Genomic DNA, 13674 nt, shown 5'->3' on the forward strand with positions numbered 1-13674 from the left:
CTGTTTATCTTATAACAAATTTTGCTGATATTAAATAGCAATTTAAAATTGCGCTACAAAGTAATGTAACAAATTTGAAAAAACGATATTGATGGTTTGAATTTGAAATTTTTGATTTTTTTTTTAGTTTATTGTTGATTTTAGAGTCGGTATGGGTACCGCCGCCCCAGGAACCATTTATTGGATAACCAATACGTCCGCCATAAGTCACTCCAATTAATTCGCTACGTTACGGCGGGCCAGATCGGGAGAGACTGGTTAAGGCAGACCTTTTGACTTCTCCAGCCGGACTCTCCCGACCCATCGCCTTGCACTGCAGTGGGAGGGATGGATTCTGAGATTTTGGACTGGACACATTGACCCCTCAAATTCTTATACATCCCTCACCTTTTTCCTTTCCAGAACTTCCTCCATGGAGATAATGTAAAAAAAATATGTGAGCAATCTTCAACGGTTCACTTAATTCATTTCGCAATAACGCAGTCCCTATAGTAAAGTTAACCAGGGTTGTCATTTGATGTTTGGCATTTGATGTCTCCTGGTACCATAACATGGCCCTCCAGATATATAAACCTTTTTCAAGACATTTCTTCATCTTCTTTACATTTCCAACAACTATTGGTGCTATCGTCTCTCAACATCTGATCGCGTATCCCAAGGTGGCAGTATCGTGTTATATTCCTACAAACTCCTTCAACGAGTTTCTCTTCGTATTAACTCGTATTGGCTCGTTTGGGACAAGGTCATCTACGAACACAAGAAATTAACTGGCTTAGTAAAAACCTGTCAAATCAAGGTAGAAACCTTGACAAACAATCTTGTAGATGTCTATTATTTAGGCGTCTGTGGGAGGGAGGCTAATGAATTTTTTTTTGATCTTTAGTTTAAGGACAACACGATGTGAAGTAACAATTGGTATAGATAACTAACGTCTTGCTTTGGCGAAATCTGCGAATGGAAAGAGGTCGATTCAAAACGCAATACTGTATATAAAGGCTCAACTATTGTTGTCTCACCCTAACACTTCTTAAATTATTTATCAAGTTTATAATCCCACAATTCCCCTGTCACCGCGTAAACGACGACAGCTGGAAGTTATATGTCTGTTATTTTGATATTTTAATGAAACGTGCTTGCGTTATTTGGGAGATGCGGCAAGCGCGTGCCCAGCGCCCGTACTAGGATTATATTCGGTGCATGGCAACCATTCACTTTTACGACGCATTCTTATTCTCAAATGTTTAGCACTAAAACGATGTACTGCTTTCTTCCTATAGTATGAATTCTCCAGGAATATGGTTCACTCCTCCTCTCCTAAACATACCCCAAACAAGTCACGCCCGAAACAATGGGCTATGTTTTTGAGCTGATGATTAAAAAGACAAATAAATAATTTAATATTGTTAGACAAAACCGTACCGATAACGATGGTGGTTAATGCAGACATCTCTAGCGCCTTATTGTTGCATCTATTGAAGCAGGCATCTTGGATGCTTCCCAAAATATTGTGAAAAAAGATCTTCTAAGCATGCATTGACTCTACCTACCTCTTAAACATAAGTAGGTACCTATACTTTTTCTTGCTGGAGTGTAAATTCCTCTTCTTAAGAAACCGAGTAAGTACCTGTCTATTGTATAATTTTCAGTATTCCTAAATACTTGTAAGTAACGTACGTCGAAAAATAAGAACTCTTCAGCGACATAGGTGTAAAGTATCGTTAACACCCAGTGTACTGTGAACCTAGCTTTAACAAACAGTTGTTTATTTCATTCGATGGAAACACAACGTCAGCTACTTAGACTCTATTCCAGTTAGTGATTTTCCAGTGACAGTTAGACGCCTAGAGGTATGTGGGTATAGGATTCCATAGATAAAGAGATAACCGAAGGGAAGGAAGACTTGTAATTCTATTTCCTCCGCAAGATAATTCTAACCGGGGAGAGTAGTGCTAATGGCATAGTTACACGATACAATATACTTCCATAATCACATAGGCAACATGTCAAGGGTAGATTCAATACTAAAGTGGTTTTCGGACTGAGAAAGTCTGTAAAACTGACAAAACACGCAACACTATGTACTTGACACGATATTATTTCCTCGATGGAACTGGTCGTAATTTTTCTGAATATTGTAGCATTTTCTAAGTGAGGCTAACAATTATTTATTCATTTATTTACACTATGCTCCTATTATAACATGGATTACCCGAATTTGAAAAAATAACAGAAACGATAGCTTAACACTGACTTACCGACTAATTAAAACATATACATTATATATTTTAATGTCAATGACAGGTTCATTGGTGATTGCGTGATTGTGCCCATCCCTTTTTATGTTCTGTCCTGTAAAGCTGCGTGCTCACCTTTACATTCGAGAAATGAATACGAGAACACATAATCAAAAAAATATATATTTTTAAGACTACATGATGCAAAAAAATCTTGATTCGCGTGACTTTTCTGAATTTTCAATAAATGAATGTAAACATCTGACAGGCGTACAAAAAAGCGCTTGAACTTAAATTTCGGTTTCAACATGGACATTCAAATGAATAGATTAGTCAATCAGGGAAACGGTAACAAAACCAACTTGAGAGGAAAGCGGGCACACTTTCGGTGATTTGTCAATAAATGAATCTGACAGTATACAGGCGACTCGCATTATAATATCACCGTTCGGTCCTCGGAAATAAAACCTGCTTACGAATTATGAGCACTTTTTACAATGGCACGAAAATTGCTGGCTGCGTAACTAACTTCATCACATATCCTAAACCCAACAAAAGTTTTAGCTTGTTTCCAAAATTTTACATTTTGGTACACTATTTAACTAGACACGTTTACAAACGTGCTAAAATTTACCCACCTCACACAGTTTTAGCACTACATCAGGCGATTCGTTTAAGAACGAATATTCAGATCCTGTGCAGAAAAGTCCCACAATGGATAGCGCTGCAAACCTTTGTCTTACTTTAGCGAATTATTTATCGAATATTAGCGCGTGGTATAGTTGTTATAATGTGCGTTCTTCGGTGGTCAATGCACGACTGATTTCTTAATTTATTTAAAGCACTCTCGAACCCACCGTCCTGGCGCCAAAATATAGTCACGTGGCTTGTTCGTCAAGACGATACCCAAATTTCATGTTTGGGTCTATTAATTTGTACGTCTATGGGTGTCACCAATGTGCTTTAGAGTATTTTTTTCTTACATTAAGAGGAAGCTACAAGCCGAACATGTGTATATTATTGGTATACCTTTTACTGTAAGTAATAGGTATTAAAATCGCTTTACAAATGGAGTCTAGAAACGTTCGCTTTCAAGCACAAAACTGGTTTTTATTTATTTTGTAAATAATTTTATAAGAAAGCAAAGAAGTTAATCAAGTGAAACTGTCACAGATAAATCTTAGCTATAGTACTGTTTTTTTTAAGTTGTTTCCTTTACGCGTTCATACATTTCTATTGAAAAAAAAAATTTAGTAGTTTACATATATATTTTTTATTGAGTAATTTTTTTATTAATTGTATTCTACTCAAGTGAAACGATAGGAAAACCTTCAATTTATCAAAAGCATATTTTTGGTATTCATAATGTACACCAATTCGTTATAAAGATTAATCAAAATAGTGATTTGGCATTAAGCTTCGCCTTAAGTAATCACTTATATCAAAGCCATCTCTTTTCAGGAGGTGCCCTTAGCAATGAACCGTTTCAGCTATAGAGTCGTTTTTTAGCCAATCCGCCTCAACTGACAGCGATGTCAAATTATGTACCTACAAGTAATATTCAATATAAAATGTAAACGTTGTAGATTTATGCAAAGGCAGTGTGAACATGTTGCTATAATAAAAGCTGTAAAAAACAAAAAGTACCTACGAGTACATTTCAAATAAAACAATACTGATACGTTTCTTTTTTAGTACATACCTACGTCAAATATTAACAAGGATTTTACCTTCAAATGAGAATGCAGAATTGAAAACTTGCACAACTTCCCAATATTCAATATACAAGGGAAAAAATACCCTCAAAGGGAAAAAATACATCATAAAAATTCCCTTTCAAATAACATAGTATAAAAGCGTGTTAAGGGCTTCGGTATGTTTTTATATCGGTCTATAAAAATACGCCAATATGTGGGACACATCAAACGATATGAAATGCATTTTGCTCAAAATGAATTTCTTTGAGGGAGACGTGTTGGTAAGGAAGTTGTCAATATGTATATATTTGGGTTATTCGTGTAGATTTACGTAGATGCTACTGTAAAAGCTTGAAAATTGGTAATAATATATTATTTATTGGTATTGATAATCATAAATTAACAAAATTAAATTGTTCACGAACTTTTATCAAATACTTTTAATAAATGTTACTAAGGTTAGGTTAATAATTTACTTAATCAAGAAGGTATGCAGTGGTATTGTAATATGATTACCATACATTCCATAATCGACAAGAAGGTATGCAAGGGTATTGTAATACGAGTACCATACATTCCATAATTGACAAGATGCAGGGGTATTGTAATATGAGTAGGTACCATACGTTTCATAATTGACATGTAGGTATGCAGGGGTATTGTAATATGAGTACCATACATTCCATAATTGACATTTAGGTATGCAGGGGTATTGTAATATTAGTGCCATACATTCCATAATTGACAAGTAGGTATTCAGGGTTTTTGTAATACGAGTACCATACATTCCATAATTGACAAGAAGATATGTAGGGGTATTGTAATACGAGTACCATACATTTGATAATTTACAAAGAATAAAATGAAGGAAGAAAATCAACTAAAATGAAACTTTTTATGTGAATGTGGCACAACTGTGAGTTCCAACTGCTCCTAACCGTCTGGAGTCAGCGAGAATATAGTATCCCAAATTGGGTATACTGTGAGGTTGAAGGTAGTCTAGGAGAGGGGAAGGAGATAGGGGAAGAACCTGGCTATTCAGATATGATCACCAAACATGGTTAACGTATCATTTTAATTCTGAATGATGGTTTTTCACATGGGTGATATTGAGAGTATCTTCCACTCTGGTACGTGCCCCAAATATATTACATATTATATTTTTTTAATTTATAAATTGTGACACGACCCCGCGGAGGTCATCGAAACTACGTAATTCTTTACGCTAATTAATAAAGGTTTAGTTAGTTAATTAATTAAGGAAAGGGACTATTTTCGTAAGTCAGTTTCTTTTTTGTTTCTTCTTGTTTGTTATATTTATCCTCCCTTTTTCTATTTGTGTTCTGTTTTGTATGTCACACTTATAATTGTGATATTTTTCTATATTTATACTGTTTCGTATGTGAAACTTATAATTTTGATATCAAAATACCAATATAAAATTGTACCCATTAACTCCCACCTATGTATTGTTCCTCTCGTCACACAATGTTGTAACCTATCGGGATTGCTCTAGCAAAAAATAAAAATAAAAAATTTAAAAAATACATATTATCTTAGAGAGAGACAGCAAAATTTCTATTTTTTTTACTAAGGTTTGAATTTATTTGTTTTTTAATTGTGGTGGTACCTATTTTATATCTCAATTTCAGAACCCACAAAAAAGATAATATTAAGTGAATTTTGTCTTTACCATAACGCCTCGGATGTCAAGATCTACAAACTAAATCTCTTATCTCACTTCCCATACAGATCATTCTCATCCAGGAAAATTCAGACAAAGAGTAATACGGAATAAAACTAAAAGGAAAGAAAAATGCAAAGTCGGATGCACGTCCGCGTTACCGGGGGTTGCGAGTTGCGAGGGATGCTGTAAGGCTAATAGATGGGTTTGCCGATACGGGGCGAGGGACGAGATGGGATGAAAAATTACATAGATACCAAATGGAAAGATTGTACGCCCTTATTGCTATAATATATCTTAGACGCTACATAAAACAAATAACTTATTTTCATTTAAGACCCACTACACAGCATTCCCAAAGATGACGTAGCCCCTGAGGGAGTTTTTTTCCTCAAGGCCTCCTGTATTAAGATATGTGAAAAAAATCTTCTCTATTAACATGGAATGAAGTCAGTTAAAATAATGCAAGGCTGTCAATAAGCGATTATTGATTTTAAAAATAAAGGTGACGTCACATACCAGCTTTATTAATTTCGGATTTTTTATCATGTCAATGAGAATATTAATAATAATAATAATAATATTTGGCTAATTTATATAGCGCCGTTTTCGTGAGAAATCACCTCAAGGGCGCTGTACAAATATATTTCTTAAATAGTTAACACTAGAACTAGTGACTTACGTCTGAGACTTATATCTAATGACTTACGACTAAGGCCTATAACTACTTTTTTTTTTTTTTTTGTAATTATTTTTTTATTTTTAATAATATTTTTACATGGTACATAATTCATTTTACATCTTGTATTTTTTTACTACTCTTCCATTGAAAGCATTTGCTTGTGTATGGAAGGGGAGTGTACATAAATGTTGTTGTTAGTTAGTACTTAAATAATTCTTTTTACATAAATGTATGTTTGCTGTAGTATTTTTTTTGATAGTAGTGAAGGATAATATATTAATTTATTAAATTTAAAAAAGAAAGGAAGTTATGGAAAACTAAGGATATTTGTGAGATTAATTAAGTGACAGTAGTTTTTTTTTCAGAATATTTTTAAAATGTCTCTTGACAGAGAGCAGTATTCGGGTTTTATCATTAATACTTCTGATTTCTTCTGGTAGACGATTGAAAAAAGTTCTTCCCTGGTAAGTATAATGATGTTGTGCAAAAGACGTATTCAGTTTTGGGCATAGTAAAACATGTCTAAGTCGCGTTCTGTTTTCATTTAAAAATTGATATTTATCTTTTTCTTTTATAATTTGGATTAATGAGTTTTTAATATATAGGTCTTTAAATGTAGATACTTGAAATTCTTCAAACAGGCGTTCTGTTGGGTAGTCAAAGGATTTTTTTAATATATTATACAAACAAAAAAATACTATCGAACATCTAAATATTAACTCGAAAAAAATAGATGCCAAAACAAATATAGAAATGATGGCAAACCACGCAAATAACTTTTTTACAACTATAGGGAAAGTTTTAGCGAATCGTAAAAAACACAGCACAAACACACTAACACAAACAAACAGATCAAACATCGATACCCAACCAACACAACACAGATTTATATTAAAAACAAGTTCGGAAATGGAAATTAACAAAATAATAAATACATTAAAAAACCAGATTGCTCCTGGATTAGATGAGATAACAACGGATTGCATTAAAATAATAAAAAATGAAATATTAAAACCTATAACACACCTAATCAACCTTAGCATAACACATGCCTGCTTTCCTAATACTCTTAAAAAAGGACTGGTAATCCCTATGTATAAATCCGGAGATAAAATGGAAATAACTAACTATAGATCAATCACTTTGTTAAACTCTCTATCAAAGATTTTCGAAAGACTATTAAAAAACCAAATAATAAAATACCTGGAAGAAAACAAATTAATCTCGGACAAACAATATGGATTTAGAGAAAAAAGAAGCACAAAAGAAGCTTTAGCAAGTACAATAGATTATATACATAGCAACTTAGATCAAGGGTTTAAATGCATAGCGATATATTTAGATTTGGCTAAAGCCTTTGATTCAATATGCAACAAAACACTTTTTAAAAAATTAGAAAATATGGGTATCAAAGACAAAGAACTACAACTATTAAAAAGTTACATGAGCGACAGAACACAAAAAGTCAAAATTAATAACTATACTAGCAAACCACTGCCGATTACACACGGAGTTCCACAAGGTAGGATACTAGGGCCCGTTCTTTTCATAATTTACATAAATGAACTTTGCAGCATGGAAATAGATGGAGAAATAATTAGTTACGCAGACGACACAGTTTTACTATTTAAATCTAAGGATTGGAATAAGGTTTATAACATAGCGAATCTAGGAATCACGCAAGTGAAAAAATGGTTGGACTCAAATACACTCACACTAAACATATCGAAAACAAAATTCACAACGTACAGCATAACTAACACAGGACAGCCAAAAAACAATACAAACACCATAAAAATACACGAATGCATAAACACCAACATCTGCGATTGCCCCCCTCTAGAAAAAACAGAACAAATAAAGTATCTAGGAATCCTAATTGACCATAATCTTAGATGGACACATCACATCAAACAAATCACAAATAGACTCCTCAGAACAATACACATTTTCCTAAACATAAGAAACATATAAAAAATAAAACAATTGAAAACAATATATTATGCACTATGCCAATCAATAATAGAATATGGAATAATTGCTTGGGGAGGAGCAACAAACGCAGCTATCGCTCAAATAGAAATCGCACAGAAAACGATATTAAAGGTAATACTCAAAAAACATAAACTAACCGACACAGACCAAATATTTAAAAGCTGTGACGTACTTGATATACGCCAATTATAATTATGTTAAAACACTACTAAACTACATTTTCGACCAAAAAAACAAACTCCAACAAACACAAAATATCACTAATAGACCGGTCAGACAAGCGTACAAAGAAAACATAAAAACTCCGACGGTAAACACTACCTTTGGACAAAGACACCATAAATACCACGCTATTAAAGCATTCAACAGTCTTCCACTTGAAACTAAAATTGAGGAAAATAAAAATAAATTCAAACACAAAATGAAAAAATGGATTAAAGAACAAAAAGACAATATTACCAAAATTCTATAACATAAAAGAATAAAACATATACACGCAACACAAAAAAATATATAAAACACGCAACACGCACAAACACATATATCATTATAAATGCCGATTTACATTCTCTTTTGATATTTTCTTTTAGTGTGATAATTATATTTTAATTTTTAGTCTTTATTTTTATTTTAAATTTATCTTTATTTTAATGTTGTTTTTCTTTTTTTTTTAAATGTATAAATTCTTAAATTATAAAATGGGGGCCTCAGCACGGGTAAACAACCCAGTGAGGCCAACATTACTGAATTGAAATATGAAATATTGTAAAAAAAATGTATCAACAATAAAAAAAAAATAAAAAAATAAAAAAAATCTTATATATTATATTATATAATATATTATTACTATCTTTATAAAATATATATTTACGTATGTAGAAACTTATAACTAAAATTAACATTATCAATCTAATTTTACAAGCGCCAGAAGAAGGAGGAAGTTCTATTATATTAGGGTGTTTATAAAATTAGTTTTAATTATTAGCTGGAAATATATCTGAAATGGATGAATAAAATTAATCTTTAGTCGATCTTTAACGCATTTAAATGATTCATCTGCCAACAATCGAACCCATTGACGTGTTATGTTCCCGCTGATATTGTGCATTTTTCATTGGTAGGCAAGTCAATTTAATATGCCCTTTTGAGAAACCGAATCGTTTTTTTACAAATTTGCTTGTATAACACCACGACATAAATTAAAGGCGTATAGGAAGGTTTCTTTAGCTGGGATATATGTATTTATTGACTAGGATATTTCAATAAGTTATAATAATATCATTAGAATACATACAAATGGAGGGAAAATATAAAATCGATTAGATGTAATAAAGTGAAACCTATTTTTTCCCTTCATGTCTCGTCTAAATATATTTTTTTAATTATTACAAGTAAATTATTTAACATTACAAATGATATCAATATGCAGACTCATATATATTTTTGACTTTATTATTCTACTACTCCATAAGTTGAGCTCGAGGAGTATTAACCTTTAGAAGAAAATAATGTTCTAACGATTTTTTAAACGATAATAAAAACTTATGAAATAAATACAAACACAATATTAAAATAGGTACAAAAATTAGAAAAATAGTTTTTTAAATACAACTAAAATAATATATCTTTTTACGGATTAAGTAAGCGTAAGAAAAATAAACATAAATGTTTTTATTGAATTATATTTAACAATCAGCTTAAAGATTTGTAGAAAACAAAAAACATTAAAACATATTCATCATGCAACGCATTATTATAGTTCAATATTTCATTCCTTGAATGCTTTTGACTCTGTCAATCTGCCTGTATCTACTTTAAAAGCAAGGAATATTGAAGAAATTATCAACATGTTTCTTTGAAGTGTCAAAATTTTGACGCTACAAACCTAACCCGTGTTGTTGAACAACAGAATGTCAACATCTTTTTGTCATATCAAATAGTGGCATCACACGCATCTAAAAATACTATCTAGCTCATTTAAAAAATATAATACATATTCTACCTACGCACTGCATAAAACTACCCGGGGGAACTATACAGAAGTATATCTTGCGGATAATCCGGCTGGCACTTAACCCAAATTCTTTGCCTCGAAATAGGGCCCAATTTGGTTTCATTCCTTGCATGGGGAGCCCCAAATGCCCTGAAAGGTCCGGAACATTATGTTCATCCATCAGTTCTGAGCCAGGGTAAGTTTGCCAGGCCGAGGGGCTGCATTTTTTCTTTCCGGGGTCAATTTAACGGAAATGGGATAGTAAAAAAGTTTAATTTGCCTTTTTGGGGCGATTTTAATTTTGGAGTTACTGACTATATTTCGTTTTATTTTTGTTTCCAGTCAGTTGAGATTTGAAGATATTTTACATGTTTGTTCATATATAACCAATATTAGTGGCAATTTCTTATATGGCCTATAATGAACGCAGTAAACAAAAAAAATCTCATATGAAGTAAAAGGTTTTTGGTGTATATTGTGTGTAAAAAAATTAGGATATACAGATAATCTTATGATTTGTTTTTAAAGAAAGACAAATATTCTCGGATTTAGAATAACCTGACAATATTCGAAAATCTCCCGCTACCCCTACAGTAAGCGTAAAATGTTGCTTGTGTTGTAATGGAAGACTTAGCCAGCCGAGGAATTGAACACACTACGGCGGGTGGGACCTAAACGCGATGTCAACTCAGCCACTGACCATAGCGTCAATTTTTCGCAAAGATAGGCGGAGTGAAATGTAACACGCTTATTATAATTGGCATACATAACTAGTATTTCATTTACACTTAAAGACTGTTTAAGTCCACTCCTCAAGTGCAAACTTTACTAGTGTAACTTTCAAAGGTTGGGGTATTAAAAGCTTAAAAACATAATATTGTAATCATGTTTCCAAGCTTGTCAGCTAATTACAATTTGATGAAAAACTGAAACGCACCGAGAATAGGCAGTTACGCGAAGAAAAATTACTAACATTGAATATTGCTAATGAAATATTGCAGCTCTTATCGAATGAATAGTTAGGTTTCCTAATAAACTTTTAATAAAATAATAATGTATTATCACTATAAAAAATATTCATAAAAAAAATAATATTTCCGCATCTCGTTATTGTATATTATCAAGGCAAATACAGGGGCATGAACACGTTTTCCGATATATTAAGAATATACAAAAAAATATCGGGTAGCCTGCAATCCCGTTTTTAAAAAGAGACAAAAAATTGCAGCACTAATTTTTCTCCATGTAACGGAGACAGTTCAATTTTTTAATATCCTAAATTCTAAAGTCATAATTTGATGAGCACTTACAAAATTCCACGATCTTAGATTTGAATTAATTCTTTCGGATCTCCTCATTCTAACTATTCAGTCCTTTCAAAAGTTTTTACTGAGCTTACATTGTTTTCTATGTATTTCAAATGTGCTAGGTATATACACCAATTATTTTAATTTTCCGTTAAAAGAAATACTGTTTTAGAAACCAGATAAAATTATTTCCCTGTGTATAATTTAAAATAAACATAACCTATTCTAAATAATTACATTTTAATATCAAACTTTAGAAATGTTGTCAAATATTTTTACCACATTTTTAATTCATTTCTTACACCAAGCGTATAAAAATAGAGAGTTCTCGATATTTCGAGATACTTCGTTTATACAATACATAATAAGAAATAATTTTTAAAGTTAAGCTGTATATTTTTTTCCTACTTCAAAATAATTACGTATATCAAAATGATATAAAAAAATGCTTTTATAAAATACGGACGTCCGGTCTTATATTGTAGGTAATAGGCATTAAAATTGCTTGACAAACGGAGTCTAGAAACGTTCAATTTCAAACACAAAACTGGTTTATTTATTTTATAAATAATTTTATAAGAAAGCAAAAAAGTTAATCAAGTGAAACTGTCACAGATAATCTTAGCTATAATACTGTATTTTTTTAAATAAAAAAAAAAATAAAATCTCAAAACATACCATTCTAAAAGTTGTTTCCGTTATGCGTTCATACATTTCTAATGAAAAAATATATTTTTTTAGTAGCTTACATTTATATTTTTCATTGAGTAATTTTTATTTATTTGTATTCTACTCAATTGAAACGATAGGAAAACCTTCAATTTATCTAAAACATATTTTTGGTATTCATAATGTACATCAATTCGTTATAAATATTCATCTAAATATTGATATGGCATTAAGCTTTGCCTTAGGTTACAAATACGCCTCCAGAATCTCACATCCACTGCATTCAGTGTTATATTATAAAACATATTTTTTAGTAATTCTAACATTTTTGCGCACCCCACATATCCTGCCATTTCGAGTTAATAAAAAAACAAACAAATAAACTTTGCAATAGGCAGGAAGTAAGTCTACCTACGAGAAAACAAAAAAGTTTTTTTTTTAATGTATGTTTGTTTTTTCTGAAAGATAATTTAAGGTTACCACGAATGCATCCGGCTTCCTTTCAAATAAACGAATCGAAATTCGCGTCCACCCAACCGAGTCTCAATTTTACGTCGGATTCCCTAAAAGCAATAAGTAAGAACGTACAGCGTTATTGCCCCAAAGGTAACAATTCCCATGCAAATCCTTGCAGTTTGGGCATCGTTTGCACTGTCAACCCTTAGGCCATTATTTTGTTAGGGTTGTAGTCATATTTACGAGTGTAAGAATATAGGTACTCATACTAAAATATTAACAAATAAGTAATGTTGCCATATTATAAAAAAATATTTTATCTGCATCTTTGGTATCACCTTATATTGTCTTATAAGTCTAGAAACGTTCGATTTCAAGCACAAAACTGTTTTTTATTTATTTTGTAAGCAATTTTATAAGAAAGCAAAAAAGTTGATCAAGTGAAACTGTCACAGATAATCTTTGCTATAGTACTTTATTTTTTTAAATTTATTTCCTTTACGCGTTAACACATTTCTACTGAAAACGTATTTTTTGAAGTGAAACTTCTTTAGCCGCGTAATGAATTTTCGGGAACGTAGTAAAACCGAGTCAAGATCGAAACGAAAAAGCGGGTACCCCCACCACCGCTCACCGTTCAGAAAAATGGTGTACAAAATTCGTTGTAATTATTAAACAAGTTAAATAACGTATTTTCGCACAATTTCGCAAGTCCAGTATGGTCTAGTGGCTAGGATACCTGGCTCTCACCCAGGAGGCTCGGGTTCGATTCCCGGTACCGGAAATTATTTTTGGTCAATTTTCTGAGATACTGTTTTATTTAATTTGTGTTTTGATTATTTCAGGTGATATTTTTAAGAATTCATTTTATTGAAGTGAAACTTCTTTACGCGCGTCATGCAATTTCGAGGAGTAAAACCAACTCATGACCGAAACGAAAATGCGGGACCGATTAAA

General features: G+C 31.9%; 1 protein-coding gene across 3 annotated transcripts in view; it reads left to right on the top strand.

The window, feature by feature from the left end:
- Window positions 1-13674, top strand: part of ETHR (ecdysis triggering hormone receptor) — a 465888-nt gene that overhangs the window by 425500 nt on the left and 26714 nt on the right. The gene's annotated exons all lie outside the window — the stretch shown is intronic.

The sequence above is a fragment of the Hesperophylax consimilis genome, chromosome 25, assembly GCF_061612785.1.
Source record: "Hesperophylax consimilis isolate HC1 chromosome 25, BYU_Hcon_1.0, whole genome shotgun sequence".
Classification (NCBI taxonomy): domain Eukaryota; kingdom Metazoa; phylum Arthropoda; class Insecta; order Trichoptera; family Limnephilidae; genus Hesperophylax; species Hesperophylax consimilis.